The 18938-nt window shown below is 44.3% G+C and overlaps 1 protein-coding gene across 1 annotated transcript in view; it reads right to left on the bottom strand.

The window, feature by feature from the left end:
• LOC133653549 (zinc finger protein ZFP2-like) overlaps positions 1-18938 on the bottom strand; it is a 390781-nt gene that overhangs the window by 346844 nt on the left and 24999 nt on the right. The gene's annotated exons all lie outside the window — the stretch shown is intronic.

Here is an 18938-nt window from a genome sequence, read left to right as displayed (position 1 = left end):
TCTTGCTGGACATCCACACAGCCAGCCTTTGCGTGTGTACCACGCCGTTTGAAAAGAACGGGTCTTCTGTCCCGAAGTCAAAAGCAAACCTTTTAGCTCCGGCGTTGGTCTACCTTTAATTATTACCTCCTGCTTCGATTGAAAGTCCAGTTTAGAAAACTGTTTTATTTTACATATGTAATCCTCCATGTTTTTAATAAAAGTCCAGGCGAGAGGAAATAAACAATCGCTGCACTAATTGACTTGCAAATGTTTTTTTGTTTTTTTTTCTTCTGCGGCCGAGGAATGATCTCTGGGATCACTACCGCCCTCTACCACCAGGAGGCCGGATTACTGCGAGCCTCAACCAGTACGTCTTTTGCAGCAGATTTATGAATGCTCAGCACAAGAAATACTTTACACACATACAGTTGTTGACAAAATACACTGTACATTATATACCTCAGCTAACTAAACTATGCCATAGTTTAGTTCATACTTGCCAACCCTCACGTTTTTAGCGGGAGAATCCCGTTATTCAGCGCCTCTCCCGACAACCTCCCGGCAGAGATTTTCTCCCGACAAACTCCCGGTATTCAGCCGGAGCTGGAGGCCACGCCCCCTCCAGCTCAATGCAGACCTGAGACTGAGTGGGGACAGCCTGTTCTCACGTCCGCTTTCCCACAATATAAATACGCTTGCAAGTTCCAAAACGAATGGAAACAAGAATTTCAGTTCATCCAGGACAGTTCGAAGGGGAAGGTGTATGTTGCCTGTAAATATGTAGAACAGACTTCTCCATTGAACACGGTGGCCGAAATGATTTCTCAGTCATGAACAGAGAAGTTAAACAGGACAATACTGCCATCTAATGGATAGATAATTCAAGTATTTCTTTTATGTAAATAAAATAAATATATATATATAGCTAGAATTCACTGAAAGTCAAGTATTTCATACATATATAAATATATATATATATATATATACATATATATATATATATATATATATATATATATATATATATATATATATATACATATATATATACATATATATATATATGTATATATATATATATATATATATATATATATATATATATATATATATATATATATATATATATATATATATATATATATATATATATATATATATATATATATATATATATATATATATGGAATACTCGAGTTGGTGAATTCTAGCGGTAAATAACCACGCCCCCCGCATGGTTGGCCGCAGTTCAGTACGTGTACCGAATCTCTTCTGCAGTTCTTTTGACAGTACGAATCACTAGAATCAGTGACTGACAACGCCACACTGTGGCCGCAGTTCAGTACGTGTACCGAATCACTTCTGCAGCAGCAGTACAGTTTAATTGCAAATCAGCATTATTATAATGATGATAGATACTAAACAAGAACAACAACAACAGCTGCAGTAGAATGGATAATAATAATAATAATAATATGAATCAGAATTGATCCCCAAGGAGAAATTTATTTTTGTTACAATAACTGTGTAAATAATAGCCTATGTATGTGTATATACATTAGTTATTATTTTTATTTTAAATCTTCTCAAAACAGCCTGCCCTACACGTTACCCTCCGCCCCTCCCCCTCGCGTCGCTGCTGCTCAGCCTGCACGGATTTTCTTTAACTTTATGTGTTGAGATAATGGGGACGTGTGTTTGTTTTCATGTGGCTTGAGTCAACATTAGCCGTTAGTTTGGAGAATGAATGGAGAACGGATGCCAATGGCATGAAACATATCCCCGCGACGGGGGGAGAATCACTCGCGGCATTGGGGCAAGCAGAGCAGAGAGCGAGAGCGTTGTCGTTCACTGAGTGATTCATGTCGTTAATCCGCGGTGAACGAATCGTTCGCTCAGTCCCTCCCCCCGCCCTCTCATTGGCTGCGTCGTTCGTCGACGTCGAGGGTTCAGTGAGTCACAGAATGCGCCAGTTCCACTCATACCGGCATGGTCGCGGCGGAGCTCAACTGAACTGAGAAAGAAACGAATCAGTTCATGAAGTGATTCGGTTCAGTACGTTCACTCAAAAGATTTGTTCTTTCGAACGAATCGTTCGCGAACGACACAACACTAACGCCACTGCTGCACTGGTATGTCAAACTTTAGAAGACGTTTGTGACTCTGATTACCTCCAATAAAGACTGCATAAAAGTGGCCCTGAGGTGAATTATACCATTTACAATGTTCTGATATGATTGGGGAGCTACCATGTGTTTGTCACAGAATCATCTAGAGCAGGGGTGTCAAAGTCAAATGGACGGAGGGCCAAATAAAAAATTTAGCTACAAGCCGAGGGCCGGACTGTTCGAATGTTCATTGAAAAAATTTTAAATGACGCATATAGTCTAGTGAACCTAATTGAACCTACTGAAAACCTAACAAATATATTCCAATATGATCAGATAAATAAAGCAATATTTTCTTATGGCTCTGTCAGTAATCTTTAATTTTCAACAGACACAAAAGACAAATTTCCTTTATATAAAAATCCCCATAACATGAACATTAAATGAAAGAAACCGGTATTCAAGGCACCATCAGTAGCCTATATTTTCTATTTTAGCAAAAGTGGGCTAAATTTACTTCAAAGAAAAAAACAATAATAGCAATTTTCTATCATCCACTCAACTGAAATATTTTTAAAATATAATTAAATTGAAATACAATAAAATAAAGTGCAAAAATCTATAAATCAAAAACAACACTTTGTTTAAGGAGAAGTAACATGCAGTGAAAACAAATATTAAACTTTAACTTTTAAACTTGAATTGAGTAAAAACTCTAAATATGTGATTGCACAGTAATGTTCACATTAAACCCCCGTCCTCCCTCCGTGGGAGGGAGGCGAGTTGGGTGCCCGAAACCCCCCGCTGGTTTCGGCCCGCCCCTTGGCGCGCGTGGCACGGCGGGCTCCGCGACCCGACGGCTGGCCCTCGTGGCTTGACGGCGGGCGCGTCCCGACGGGCCGCGCGTAGGGGTCAAACGCAGAAGTCTCAGGGCCTCGTGGTGAGGGGGTGGCCTGCGGGTTTCGGCCCGCTTGACCCCCCCGCTCCGCTTGGCGCGCTCGGCACATGACGGGTTCCGCCACCGACGCTCGGGCTGCAGCCCGACGGTGGTGCGGGCCCGGCGGTGACGCGCGGTTTGGGGAAACAAAGCAGAAGTCTCAGGGCCTCGGGGCCGGGTTTCGGCCCGCCCCCTTGGCGCGCGTGGCACGGCGGGCTCCGCGACTGACGGCCGGGCTGCAGCCCTTCGGCCGGCAGGCGCGTCCCGGCGGGCCGCTCGCCCCCTTTCGGAACCTTGGACCGGCATCCGCTTGGTGCGTGTAAAAGATCTGCGGTCTGCGGGCCGGTTCTAATAATAAATCAAGATCATCCCAAGGGCCGTAAAAAACCTTCTCGCGGGCCGGATATGGCCCGCGGGCCTTGACTCTGACATATGTGATCTAGAGGATGATAAGGTCAAAAGTGCACATGTCCAGCACAAGCGCTCCAGAGAGTGGTGGCTCTTTCCCCCCAGGAAATTGGGATCCTACAGGAATGCAAGTTTGGAGTTTGGGAGGAAGTGTAAAGACATTAGCAACATCTGGCAGGAAGCCCCCACAGATAGGGGTAGAGGATAGGGGTTGGAGGTTGTCCGCCTCAAACCGATCACAGGAAACAGGTTAACTGGCCAAACAACAAGCTGGGATTTTGTCCAGACGGGCCGGCTCCAAGACTAGAGTTACAAAGAGTGGGGGTTTATGGGTAGAAGGTATTTCAGGATCGTTGTCCGAGAGGACATCAGAAGAGATCTGGCCCACTCTTTCTCCTGGAACTGCAGCTCCAGTCAGAGGCTCGCTGACACAAATAAAGCTTTTCGTTCGACGATTCCTCTTGGCGTCTCCTTGGCCCATCACACAACCATCAAATATACAACAATTTGGCGCCACGATCCGAGCTACTATTTTGCTCCAAAGTCCGCAGCTGTGCAGCGGTCTGGGACCAACTCTCACTATCAAGCCGGCATATAAAAGGGTGAGTGCTTACTCACATGATAGACAGATTTGGCCTTTTGACTTTGCTGTACTGTGTGGAGCAAGCTATAAAACTACTTCTGTGTGGATTTGGTCGATGTGTGTGTGTTGGGCTAACGGCGCCGCCTAAATTAGTTTTTATGTATGTTTAAATAAAAGAGGGGAGTACCCTTTAAGTTACAACAAGTAAGGAAAAATAGGTAAAGATAAAAAAGTGAAATGATAAAGTGAAAGTTAATCCTAGGATAGTCGAGCAATCTTGTTTTTAAACTAAAAGGCACCACACGCTCAAATAAATAGGGCCCGGCTGCCCTCTAAGTATCGGCAGGACAGAGGTGAATCAGTAATTGCATTTTGCGGAACTTTGCGAGAATATAGTCGTAGCATAATTGGAGATTAACCTGCGCAGGTTCTATTTGTATTACGTGGAAGATGAAAGCTCAGACGGAGGCAACATGGACTCTGTGGTTTATGACGTGTGTGGTAACAGCAGCGGTGTACGCCGTTTTAATTGATTTGGGAGATTACAGAGACTCTCACCTTTGTTATGTTTTTTTATGTTTAATTTGTGGGCTATTCTCCAGAAGGTAATGGTTGTCTTTGGGCTTTTATTTAATATTTGACTGAGATGAACAGGAGGACTCAGTCATTGTATTTTGGTCCGTAGATTACTTTGTTTATTTTGCTCTACAACGTTTTACAAGGTGTTTATTTATGTATTCTGTTTCAGGTGAGCGGGTGACTGTCACATGGTTATTTTTAGAATGTAGAGATGAAGATTTTGTGTGTATGAATGTGGTGAAAATATAACCCCCTGGGTTCAAATGAGATGAACAAAACATAAAGTAAAGACACAAAGAGTAGGTGGAGGTGGACCTGAGGGAAAGGTTTAAAATTAAATAACTTAAGAACTATAATAATTTAAGGCCCAATAAATATTTTTACCTGAAAAAGTGGATAAATTAATGCGGCTGCCGGAGATTGGAGAGGTAGTAAAATAGGATCCGAATAAAATATAGACTAAAGATACATGTAGCGCTTTTAAAAGGGACCCAATGATATATAATTAAGATAATCAAACAAATACGCAACTAGATTAATAACTATAAATAGAGTTGAGATGTATAACAAGATAAAGTGATATAAAATATGTCACGTGTTGTATATTCGATGGTCGTGTCACCCTCCCAGGACAGAGTGACAGTGTGATGCGGGATGAGCCAAGAAGACGCCAACAAGGAATCGTCGAACAAAAAGCTTTATTTGTTTCAGCGAGCCTCAGACAGGAACTGCAGACTCAGGGGCAAAGAGGAGGCCTGATTACTCTCTTCTGATGTCTTATCGGACAACTGTCCTTTAAATACCTTTTCAAACAAATACCCTTACTCTTTGTGGTTCTAGCCTTGGTGCTGGTCAGTCTGGCCAGTCAATCTTCCCTTGACATTATTTCTTTGATCAGTTTGAGTCGGGTGACTTCCGACTTCCTATCCTCTACTCCTATCTGTGGGGCTTCCTACCAGCATACTTGCCAACCTTGAGACCTCAGAATTAGGGAGATATTCAAGAGGCCCGCTGTGGGGGTAAATATATATATATATATATATATATATATATATATATATATATATATATATATATATATATATATATATATATATATATATATATATATATATATATATATATCAATCAATCAATCAATGTTTGTTTATATAGCCCTAAATCACAAGTGTATCAAAGGGCTACCCACATATATATATATATATATATATATATATATATATATATATATATATATATATATATATATATATATATATATATATATATATATGTATATATATATATATATATATATATATATATATATATATATATATATATATATATATATATATATATATATATATATACTGTATATATAAAATAAATACTTGAATTTCAGTGAATTACAGCTATTTATATATATATATATACATATATATATATATATATATATATATATATATATATATATATATATATATATATATATATATATATATATATAGGATAGGGATGATGTTCGTTAAGAAATTATCGATGTCGATGCCATTAGCGAATCCTCTTATCTAACCGATTCCTTATCGAATCTCTTATCAAATCCAGATAGGTTGTTGTGTGTGCACCTTGTGTGTGCCCTGAGTTCCAAAAGCCATAGATGTTATGTGACTGGGCCGGCACGCTGTTTATATGGAGGAAAAACGGACGTGACTGAGGACAGCATGCGGACGTGACTGAGGACAGGATGAGGCCGTTAAAGGGTGGAGGTTTCAGGTGAGAGAGGACGCTAAAGGCACGCCCCCAATATTGTTGTCCGGGTGGAAATCGGGAGATTTTCGGGAGGGGCACTGAAATTTGGGACTCTCACGGGGCACTGAAATTTGGGACTCTCCCGGGAAAATCGGGAGGGTTGGCAAGTATGCCTACCAGATGTTGTTAATTTGCCTCCGTTCAATCCTGAGTTTAATTGATTTTAGGTCTACAATTTAGATTTTTCTGTCTAATGCCTATTTCAGATCCTAGAGCACATTACTTTAGATTACTTTTGGACTAGCAAGCTAAGACCTGAGCCTAATAATTTCCAGTTTGGCTAACCTAGCCGTACCCATACTTCTCCCTGTGGCCACACATCACTTAAAATAAATAAACCTCCATCAATAAGCGCGATACCCCTATTTCCCCCAAATGTACGCAAATTTGGGTGTAGCCTTCGGGGGACCGACAGTCGAAAAAACCCATCTTCTAAGATGGTAACAAGAGTGGCAGTCATTTCTAATTACTTTTGGCGGTCCTTCATCCAAAAGCCAATCAGGATGACTGAACCCCATTAACAGTTGACAATCAACTAATTTCAGCAAAACAGGAATAACATCCAAATCAAAGACCAAATGCATACATGTGAGAATATAAGAGGATAAAAACATGCAAATAGGAAAACATTAAAAGGTTTAAATTGTTCGTCATCAGAGGTTCTGTCCCCCACGTGTAGTAGGGGTGGGTTATTGTCCTTTGTCTGTCCCGAATCATGGCACACTCTCTGGACCGTCCGGTCCAGAGGTAGTCCTGAGTAGAGTAGAAACACTGACCAGTATTTTGTACAAAAACAAATGACATCAAAGACATACCTGTATATCAGTTTCTATTGGACGGCGTGGCGAAGTTGGTAGAGTGGCTGTGCCAGCAATCGGAGGGTTGCTGGTTACTGGGGTTCAATCCCCACCTTCTACCATCCTAGTCACGTCCGTTGTGTCCTTGGGCAAGACACTTCACCCTTGCTCCTGATGGGTGCTGGTTAGCGCCTTGCATGACAGCTCCCGCCATCAGTGTGTGAATGGGTGAATGTGGAAATACTGTCAAAGCGCTTTGAGTACCTTGAAGGTAGAAAAGCGCTATACAAGTATAACCCATTTATCATTTATTTATTTATTGCTTTATAATGCGATCAGAAATGTCCAAAATATAGTTATGGAAATCAGACGCATTGTCTTAACTACTTTTTACTGTGCCCCCATCATTATAATTTTCAACGTTTGAACTTGCATGTTTAACTATGTGTGGCTATTTTAATTTCATTCCAAATCTGGCGTTTATAATTTCACATTTACCAGTTCCCCCTTATATAAATTCCAACTTCTAAAGTTTGGACATTTCTGATCCCGGTGGCTTTAAAAAAAAATCAAATCCACACATACCCACGTCATATTCAAAATGCCCAAATAAATGACAGTCAAAAATGGTTATTTGACAAAATAAATGCACTAAATAACAAACATTAAAATGCATATCTACAAATTATACCCAATAATCAATTTAATTAATGTCTTTTTGTTCTTTCCGTCTAGTAACAGCCTTTGTCTTTTATGTCTTGGCACACTTGAACTGTGCCTAATATCGTTATATTTGTCCATGACCCGGTTAGTTTCTCCTTTGTCTTGTTCCCGAACATCGTCTGAGATGGATGTTCTCCTGACGTTCCCTTCAGGCTCCCCTGAGCCGTCAGCATTTTGGCCTTAAGAGTGTAATGTCTGTTTGTCCTCTGACTTGGATTGCTGTCCTGATGTGGCTCCTTGCTGCACTGGACCTTAACTATGCTTACCAACTCATGTCCATCTACGATAGACTTAGACTTCCTTTTTATTGTCATTCAAATTTGAACTTTACAGTACAGATAAGGACGAAATTTCGTTACATAAGCTCATGGTAGTGCAGGATAAAAAAGCAGTAAGATGCATATATAAATAAATAAATAGGTTACTGTACAGATAAATATATTGCACTTTTTCACATGCATCCACGTTTATGTATGTATGTTATATTGTCTTTTTTATTCCAGAGAGTTAATCCATTTTGGGGGGAGTTGAGGGGATAATTATGATGCGTTCAAGAGTCTTACAGCCTGAGGGAAGAAGCTGTTACAGAACCTGGAGGTTCTGCTTCGGAGGCTGCGGAACCTCTTTCTAGAGTCCAGCAGTGAAAACAGTCCTTGGTGGGGGTGGGAGGAGTCTTTGCAGATTTTCTGAGCCCTGGTCAGGCAGCGGCTTTTTGCAATCTCTTGGATAGGAGGAAGAGGAGTCCTGATGATCTTTTCCGCCGTCCTCACCACTCTCTGGAGAGACTTCCAGTCTGATGCATTGCAGGCTCCAGTCCAGACAGAGATGCAGTTGGTCAGTAGGCTCTCCATAGTGCCTCTGTAGAATGTGGTGAGAATGGGGGGAGGGAGCTATGCTCTTTTCATCCGACGCAAAAAGTGCATGCGCTGCTGAGCTCTTTTTACAAGAGCTCCGGTGTGCAGGGACCAGGTTATATTGTCAGTTATCTGCACCCCCAGGAACTTGGTGCTGCTTACTATCTCCACCGCTGTGCTGTTGATGTAGAGTGGAGTGTGGCTGGACTGGTGCTTCCTGAAGTCAACGATGATCTCCTTGGTCTTGTCGACATTCAGGACCAGGTTGTTGGTTCTGCACCAGTCAACCAGATGTTTCACCTCTTCCCTGTAGTCCATGTCGTTGTTGGCACGGATGAGGCCCACTACTGTCGTGTCGTCCGCATACTTCACAATGTGGTTAGTAGTGGACCTGGTGCAGCAGTCATGGGTCATCAACGTGAACGGCAGCGGACTCAGGACGCAGCCCTGGGTGGGGCCGGTGCTCAGGGAGATGGCACTGGAGGTGTTGTTGCCCACTCTCACAGACTGGGGTATGTCTGTGAGGAAGTCAAGCAGCCAGTTGCAAAGGGGAGTACTGAATCCAAGGAGGGCCAGTTTGCTCACCAAGTGCTGCGGGATGATGGTGTTGAATGCTGAGCTGAAGTCCAGAAAACAACATCCGCACGTGTGTGTCCTTTCCTTCCAGATGTTCTAAGCTCAGGTGGAGTGCAGAGGAGATGGCGTCCTCTGTGGAGCGGTTAGGGCGATAAGCAAACTGGTATGGGTCGAATGTGGGGGAGAGTCTGGAGACAATATATTCCTTTACCAGCCTCTCGAAGCACTTCATTATGATGGGGGTGAGTGCAACGGGCCGGTAATCATTGAGGGAGGAGATTGTGGGTTTTTTAGGCACTGGAATGATTGTGGCCGTCTTAAAGCATGATGATACCACAGCCTGGGTCAGCGAGATGTTGAAGATGTCTGTGAGAACCCCAGCCAGCTGGTCTGCACATCCCTTAAGCACCTTGCCCGGAATGTCATCAGGTCCCGTTGCTTTCCGGTGGTTCACTCTCCTCAGGGTTTTCTGGATATTCGCTATGTCCAGGTTGAGCGGCTGCTCATCAGGGCGAAGGATGGATTTTCTCGCCGGAGTGGTGTGAGTGCCTCAAACCTTGCAAAGTAGTTGTTAAGGTCATTTAGGAAGCTGATACTGTTGTCACGGGGACGGGGGGCAGCTTTATAGTCTGTGATGGCCTGTATGCCCTGCCACATTCGTCTAATATTTGTGGGGTTCTCGAAGAAGTCCTGCACTTTCTGACTGTGAGCACGCTTTGCAACCTTAATGGTATGGTTCAGGTTAGCTCTGGCTGTTTTTAATGCCACCATGTCGCCAGACTTAAAAGCCTTGCTCCTGTTGCGAGATGTCAAGGGTGTGACCCCGGGATGCAGAAACGGGAGGAAAGGTTGAATACAAAAAGGGAAACAATTTAAAAAGTCCAAAAAGGGGGTAACAAGTGCACACCATGAAACTAACAAAACAGGTTCCTCTGTTGTCGGCGGGGAAAAAGCCAGGGCGCACAAAGCACAGCAAAAGTCTTCTTTAAATCAAGGTGGCTAGGAAACAAACACAACGAGGTCAAGATAAACAGGACTAAGAAAAGGCACGTACCAAAACAGATGATGCGAAGTAGGCACATGCGCGTGCGCGGTTCAGGAAACATTAACCAGCAAGGTCAAGCAGTGAGTGACAAGCCTAAATACTGGTGAGCTAATTGCAAGCAGGTGCGCCACCAAGTCCGCCCCTCGCCGAGGACGAATCGCTAAAAAACACAGGTGCAGACAAGGAGAAGGCAGGAAAACACTAAAAACACAACAGTACACCCCCCCTCCCCCTTAATGGACGCCACCTGGCGGCTTACCTGGCTTCTCCGGAAAACGATTATAAAAAGCAGTTAACAGTGAAGGGTCAAGGATAAGTGATCGTGGGACCCAAGATCGGTCCTCGGGGCTATAACCCTCCCAGTCGACCAGATACTGGAAACCCCTGCCTCTTCTCCTCACGTCGAGAATGGCCTTGACTGTGAACGCCTGGTGTCCATCGATAAGCCTGGGAGGAGGAGGCACCTCTGGAGGACTCAAGTGACTGGAGGACACAGGCTTGAGTAGGGAGACGTGGAAGGAGGGATGAATCTTGAGAGAGTCCGGAAGGTGTAGTCGAACTGCTGCGGGATTGATGACTCGCTCAATGGTGTAAGGTCCAATAAATCATGGCTGCAGTTTCTTGGAGAACACTTGGAGAGGTAAATCACGGGATGACAGCCATACCTTCTAACCGGGCCTGTAATCCAGTGCTGTGCTGCGGTGGCGGTTGGCGAGACGCTGGTTGCGCTCCGAGGTGCATGACAGTGCAGACCGGGTATTCTGCCAGGCTTGCCGTGCGCGGTGCAGGTGTGCAGCCACCGATGGAACAGCGACCTCTGATTCCAGGGAAGGAAACACGGGAGGTTAGTACCAGTAGGCGGACCGAAATGGAGACATACCTGTAGCAGAGCTGATGAGTATATTGTGAGCATACTCAATCCAAGGTAGACCAAGCGCCCAGGAGGCCGGCTGCTGGTGGCAAATGCAGCGGATGGCAGCCTCCAGATCCTGATTGGTGCGCTCAGTCTGACTGTTAGTCTGTGGGTGGTAACCAGAAGAAAGGCTCGGTGATGCTCCCAACGATTTGCAGAAAGCCTTCCAAACTGCAGAAGAAAATTGTGGCCCTCTGTCCGAGACCACATCCACCGGGATACCATGCAGCCGGAACACGTGGCGTACTAGCAAGTCTGCAGTCTCGAGTGCCGAGGGCAACTTGGGAAGAGGGATGAAATGGGCCATCTTGGAAAAGCGGTCCACCAACGTCAATATAACGGTGTTGCCCTTAGATGGTGGAAGTCCTGTGACGAAGTCCAACGCCACATGGACCCACGGGCGGGAGGGGATGGGGAGTGGCCGCAGAAGACCAGCTGGTGCCCGATGAGAAGCCTTATTGCGGGCGCAGGTGGCACAGGCAGATACAAACTCAGCCACGTCAGCCCTGAAAGTAGGCCGCCAGAAGCGCTGGGCTAGAAGGAAAGCAGTACGGGTAATGCCTGGGTGGCAGGCGATCTTGGAGTTGTGGGCCCAGTTCAAGACCTCCGGACGGAGTTCTGGAATAACAAATAAGCACCCCTGAGGACAGTTCTTAGGAGAGGAAACATTCTTGGGTCCCTCTGCCACGCGACCCTCGATGTCCCACTGTAGCGCTCCCAGCACTTGTGATGGAGGGATGATGGTCTCGGTCTTGACCACCTCCTCGGGGCAGGCGTACATCCTAGACAAGGCGTCAGGCTTGCCATTCTGGGAGCCGGGTCGGAAGGTCATGGTAAAGCTGCCCTTGCTGCAGACGTAATAATGATCGGGCCGCGTCACGTCCTGGCTTTTCGCGTTGAAAGATGCTCTTCATGGCTTTGGAAAAAGCGGCATATGAGGCACACACGGGAGATCCACGCCCCCATTCTGCGGTGGCCCAGGCGGACGCTCGGCCACTCATGAGGGATATGACGAAAGCCACGCGAGCTCTTTCAGAGTAAAAGGATGCGGGTAATAGTTCAAAATAGATCTCACACTGGGTGAGAAAAGTTTGCACGTCACCTGACTCGCCGGAGAAACGCTCAGGCTTGGAGAGTGGTGGACAGGAAGCAGGAGGAGTGTCGTTGGGCAAAGGAACATTTTCGGGACGTGGCTGTATCTGCTGGACTGCTGGGTCGGCCGTGGGGGGAGACATCGCCTGCAGCGCGGTGAGTGCGCTTCCCAGCTGTCTCTCCAATGCGTCAAAGCGGGTGTTTTGGTGTTCCGCCATGGCGTTGACACAAGCCCCAAGAACGCCAAATTGTTGTTCCTGTTGTCCCAGTCGATTAGCTTGTTGTTGCAACGCCCTTCTTACCGGGTCCGTCTCTGCGGGGTCCATGATAATGGCTGGTTAATATGTTGCAAGATGTCAAGGGTGTGACCCCGGGATGCAGAAACGGGAGGCACAATTGAATAAGTCCAAAAAGGGGGTAACAAAAGGCGATGGGGCAGAAATGCACACCATGAAACTAACAAAACAGGTTCCTCTGTTGTCGGCGGGGAAAAAGCCAGGGCGCACAAAGCACAGCAAAAGTCTTCTTTAAATCAAGGTGGCTAGGAAACAAACACAACGAGGTCAAGATAAACAGGACTAAGAAAAGGCACGTACCAAGACAGATGATGCGAAGCAGGCACATGCGCGTGCGGGGTTCAGGAAACATTAACCAGCAAGGTCAAGCAGTGAGTGACGAGCCTAAATACTGGTGAGCTAATTGCAAGCAGGTGCGCCACCAGGTCCACCCCTCGCCGAGGACGAATCGCTAAAAAACACAGGTGCAGACAAGTAGAAGGCAGGAAAACACTAAAAACACAATAGTTCCGAGGCTTTAGCATTGCACGTACCTCACTGTTCATCCAGGGTTTCTCGTTGGCCAGTGTTGGGATGTTCTTGATCACACTGACATCGTCCATGCACTTCTGAATGTATGCGGACACAGACTCTGCATACTCCTCCACACATGTGTGATGATTTTCGGTGGCGGCTGCCTTGAACATGTCCCAGTCTGTGGTTTCGAAGCAGTCTTGTAATGCTGACATTGCTCCCTCTGGCCAGGTCCTCACCTGCTTCACTGTAGCCTGCTTCCTGATCAGCAGGGGCTTGTATGCAGGAATTAGCATCACAGATAGATGGTCTGAGGAGCCGAGGTGGGGGCGTGGTGCATCTTTATACGCCTGTTTAATATTACTATACACCAAGTCCAGCTTGCTTCCACCCATGGTTGCAAAATTCACATATTGATGGAAATGAGGGAACACAGTTTTCATGTTGGCTTGATTAAAATCCCCTGCCACGATGAAAACTCCCTCTGGATATGTAGATTGCAGTTCATTGATGGAGAAGTACAAAGCATTCAAAGCTTCTTTGGTGTTAGCACTGTAGGGAATGTACACTGCTGTGAAGATCATAGCACTGAATTGCCTGGGTAAATAAAATTGCCTGCATTTTATAGTTAATAGTTCTACATCAGGAGAGCAGTGACATGATACTATCTTCCCATTGTTGCACCAGTTGTTATTGATGTATATGCAAACACCACCGCCTCTGGATTTACCGGTGAGAGTTCTGCTCCTGTCCGACCAAAACATAATTAGCCCCTCGATGCTAACTGCCTCGTCCGGAACGGATGGTTTCAGCCACGTTTCTGTTAGAAATATGGCGCAGCAGTCTCTCATCTCGCGTCTTGCATATAAATCCAGCTTCAGGTAGTCCAGTTTGTTCTCCAGAGAGCGGACATTTGAAAGCAGGATGGAAGGAAGCGGCGTTCTATGAGGATTAGCCTTTAGCTTTGTTGTTAGCCCAGCTCGGCATCCCCGCTTCTGCTTCCGATCACACCGCTTACGTCCCTTCCGTTGACGGTCCCCGCTGGTACTTGACTCCGCTGCTTCAAAGGCCGCTGGATGTAGCGGCGTAGTATTCCCATGCTAGCGAGGAGGTCCAACGTACACGCATCTTTCAGTCCAAAACGGCCCGATCTATCCACATCCAGAATTGTCTGGCGGTCGTATGTGACCACGGAGTGTCCACGTTGGAAGCCAACCATGAATCAGCTTGTTTGCAGGTGTTATAGTGACCAATCACCAATAACATATGTGAATATGTTTTTGTATAGTGTAGTCAAATATTCATTGTGTACTTGTCTTCCAGCGGAACAGTTTCTCACGCATTTAGGTCGTCGGCGTCTACATTTTCAACATTCTTTCAACTGAGATTATTTCATGTTTCTTTATACTATGATTTCTAAACTTACTCAAATGATATGTAAACAATGTAAATGGGATGTTGCTATAAGTTCGAATACCACTTTTAGTAGATGTGTACTATTCTGTTTTCCATTAACGTTCTCTATTCATCTCCACACATCCCTGGTATTTGTCGACAATTGTTTGCTATCCGAATTTAGAATAACTTTCATCGTTTTAGTCCGCAATTTTATTAGTTATCTTATACTATTCGATATGAAAGTTTGCATGTGCTAATGAGCTTAGACGTTGTAATTTGGCAACAGACTGAGCATTTTCCTGCTCAGGAAAATGAATCTTATCATAACATTTCATTGTTCTTCTGCCTATGTTTTGCTTCAAATTTCAAATATAATCTGATTTAAAATTATGGTTCCTAAAAAGTATGCTGTATTTCAGGGGTGGCCAACCAGTCAGAGACTAAGAGACACTTTTTTTTTACTGTGTTACTGCAAAGAGCCACATCCTACACATGGGCACACAGAAACATCACCCCATTCCTTCCTCACGCGCACACACACACACACACCGTTGGCTTTTAGCAGAGTGGGAAAATGCGTTAAATCTCCCTTTTGAATACGCGCCTTGAACAGCTTCAGTTTGTTGATGAACGCAAACACACTTTGCACCAGGTCAGGCAGCATTTTTAACTTACCCTGCAGGGTCAGGTTCCGTCTGTTCAAGTGACAGCATGTCGACCAAAAAGGCCAGATCCATAATCCACTCGAGGTCCGAGAGCTCGGGATAGTCCTTGTCCTTCTCTTCCATGAACAGTTCCACAGCATCCAAAAGCTCAAAAAAGCGAGAGAGTACCTTACCTTTGGACAGCCACCTCACAGTGCAGTGCAGCGGCAGGTCACCTAGAACCCCTTGGTTCAGCCCACCGATAAGATTCCTGAATTGCTTGTGGTTAAGTGCATGTGTGCGGATGTAGTTGACGATTTCCATCACAGGCTTCATGACGTTGTCTAAATTCAATGATTTAGACACGAGTTGCTCCCTGTGGATAATGCAGTGGAAATTCCAAAACTCGGAAAATGTTCCGTCAGCTTTGCACAAGCCCACAAGACCATTCACAGATCCAATCATGGCTGGTGCTCCATATGTGGCTATTGCAGTTAGTTTCTGTATGGGCAGATTTGCTTTAAATCATGCCTCTCAACTGGACAGTAGAAAGTTGTGGACATAAACCCACAAATTGGTCAACTTTGACAGCCAACTTAGACCCGGAGATGGCGAAAAACCCCAGAAAAGATCCTCAATTGCACCCCCATGTTTTCTTTGCAGGGATTATGATGAATTGTTTGTATAAAGGGGAAGATTTAAACATCCCATCGTGACTGCGTGGGTTCCCTCCGGGTACTCCGGTTTCCTCCCACCTCCAAAGACATGCACCTGGGGATAGGTTGATTGGCAACACTAAATGGTCCCTAGTGTGTGAATGTGAGTGTGAATGTTGTCTGTCTATCTGTGTTGGCCCTGCGATGAGGTGGCGACTTGTCCAGGGTGTAATCGCCTTCCACCCGATTGTAGCTGAGATAGGCTCCAGCACCCCCCGCGACCCCGAAGGGAATAAGCGGTAGAAAAAGGATGGATGGATCAGTCTTTATCCCAGTGAGAGCAGACATTGTACAGTAAGTGATTGTTTTATTGTGTTTGTATATCTTGTTTAGCACTTAGCAATACTGCTACATGATGCTTAGTGTTTCACTAAAGCTGCATCTGTTTAGCAAACAGCTTCTAAAACTTGTAGATCATCCTCCTTATATTCAGGCTCAAAAACAGAAGTTTCTGGATCATCATTTGTCCCAAAGTAGTCTTTGTTGTCTCTCTTCACATCTGCCTTTAAAAGTAGTGCTGTTGTTGTTGAAGGGGAAGTGAACGCTGTGATGCATCTGTGAAATGAATACTTAAAATGATCAAAATATGTAAAAATATTACATGTTATTATGAATGTTACTACATTACATATATACTTACAGTGTGTATATAAAACCTTGATGGGGGATTTTTTTAGAGCACTTTATAGGCGGAATAGAGCTGCTTTCATTCGCTCTAGTGTTAGCTGACTCTTGCTAACATTTATTTACGATTTAGAATGCAAAGAAAAACGTTTATGTTCTTCTCTTACACTGTCGCACAATTTTTTGTGACGCTCGTTCTTTCAGTGCAGAAAATAGTCCCACATTCCTGAGCATGGTAAACAGAGTTATGCAAAGTAGGATTGTTTTTATTAGATGCAATAGTTTCATAGACAGAGCATTAAAAAAATGGTTTACAACCTTCTAAATATGTTAATTAGAGCCCTCTAAAGATGAAATAACATCCATATAGTCTTTTCACTCCTTTCACCCAATATAGTAGCCTTGAGTGTGTTCTGCTGTAGATTACAGTACTCACTGGTAGCCTCCTCTAAGCATCACTACAACACAACCACATCCTGGGGAATTTTTCTATGTGCTGAACTTACGGGCGTAAAAGTGTTCTGTAAAAACGTGGTCAACGATTCTTAATTGATTAAAAAAAATCAAAAATGGGTTTGCAGCTGAGATAGGCTACAGCGCCCCCCGCAACCCGAAAGGGACAAGCGGTAGAAAATGGATGGATGGCTGGATGGAACTCCTTGTTGTGCACTGCTAACATGGACATTACTGTAAACTAGGCAATGCTGCCTCCCGTCTCCGTGGCTGTTAATCACCTCCCATGGTTCCATTAACTTGGAGGCGTTGGTACGAATGAACAGGTCCACGTTGGCAGTTATTTGAGGGATTTTGTTGCCTTGGAAGTAAGGCCACTTATCGAGCTCTGCTTCACTGATCAGATTGTTAGTACACACAGGCATCTGCCTTTGAGTGAACACATCAGGAAGCTCAAAAAATGTACTGCCAGTAAGCTCAGAGATATCCAGGCCATTTAAAATGTAGCTAGGGACCGCCTTACTGTGTCCTATGGTGCGCAAGTGGATTTTTGTTCTTCGGCCTTCTGTGTTCAGCCTGTTCACTAGCTGTTCAGAACAGAAGGTCCCTGTGCTTCATGGACCTAGGAAAGCGTAAGTCTGGACCAGTGTTTTTCAACCACTGTGCCGCGGCATAGTGTGCCGTGGGAAATTATGCAACTTCACCTAATTGGTCCAAAAAATATTTTTTGCAAATCAATAGTTGTAATCTGCAAATAATGTGCCGTTGCTTCGTGTCTGTGTTGTGTAAAACTCAGCAGGGTAACCACGTAATATTCCATGTCAGCAGGTGGCAGCAGGTAGTTAATTGCTTTGTAAAAGTCGGAATGTGTTGGGTGAGACGAGGATGGTTTGTTGTGACCCCAATATGCAGACCACAGCGGGAGGTAGCGTGCAGGTAAAAAGGTATGTAATGCTTAAACCAAAAATGAACGAAAGGGAAAGGAAAAGGCAATGGCTATGCAAAACTAAAGTAAAACTGAACTGACTACAAAGTAAACAGAAACAGAATGCTGGACGATAGCAAAAACTTACGGCGTCCACAAAGTACATCCGTACATGACATGACGATCAACAATGTGCCCACAAAGAAGGATAGCGACAACATAAATAGCCCAGCTTGCTAAGACGTAGCCGGTGTGTGGAATAGCGCTCAAAGCAAGACATGAAAGTGCTTTGATTGATTGATTGAGCTGAATGGAGGTCCAGAAGCAAGAGTAATTGTTGTCCATGACATCAAGGACCTGGACAATATTTAAAGATTACACAGCTACCAAAACAACGATGATAATGGACTCCGACAGAAAACAAACACCCAAATTCAGCATCGACACTACTATGTTCCAAGGGACGACTAAACAAGAGGACCTACATTCAGGATTGCATCCACCTACACTTATTGAGATTATTGAAACAACATCAAAGATTGTTGAACAAGAAAATATGGAACTAAAAAATTTCTGCAACAAAGATTACAAAAACCAGGATTTGGAAAATGATATAGATCCAGATACAAATTTTTTCTCCCACATCAGTAATAATTGTTTTTATTATACAGATGATCAATATAATAGCAACATTACATGCGATAACAAATTGTCAATTATTCATTTTAATAGCAGAAGCTTGTATGCAAACTACAACAACATTAAGAACTTTTTGGAACACATCAAAGAACCATTCAAAGTGATTGCTGTCACAGAAACATGGATTGATGATAAAAAAGGAATAGATTTTGATCCGGAGGGATATGAACTAAACTACATCAACAGAACCAACAAAAATGGAGGAGGAGTAGCTGTGTACGTGATGAAGAACCTGAACTACAAAGTGGTAAAAAACACGTCATTTGCTATAGATAATATCTT

The sequence above is a fragment of the Entelurus aequoreus genome, linkage group LG07 (genome assembly GCF_033978785.1).
Source record: "Entelurus aequoreus isolate RoL-2023_Sb linkage group LG07, RoL_Eaeq_v1.1, whole genome shotgun sequence".
NCBI classification, from domain to species: Eukaryota; Metazoa; Chordata; class Actinopteri; order Syngnathiformes; family Syngnathidae; genus Entelurus; species Entelurus aequoreus.
Note: the sequence above shows the minus strand (reverse complement) of the source record. Positions and strands in the feature narration are given on the sequence as shown.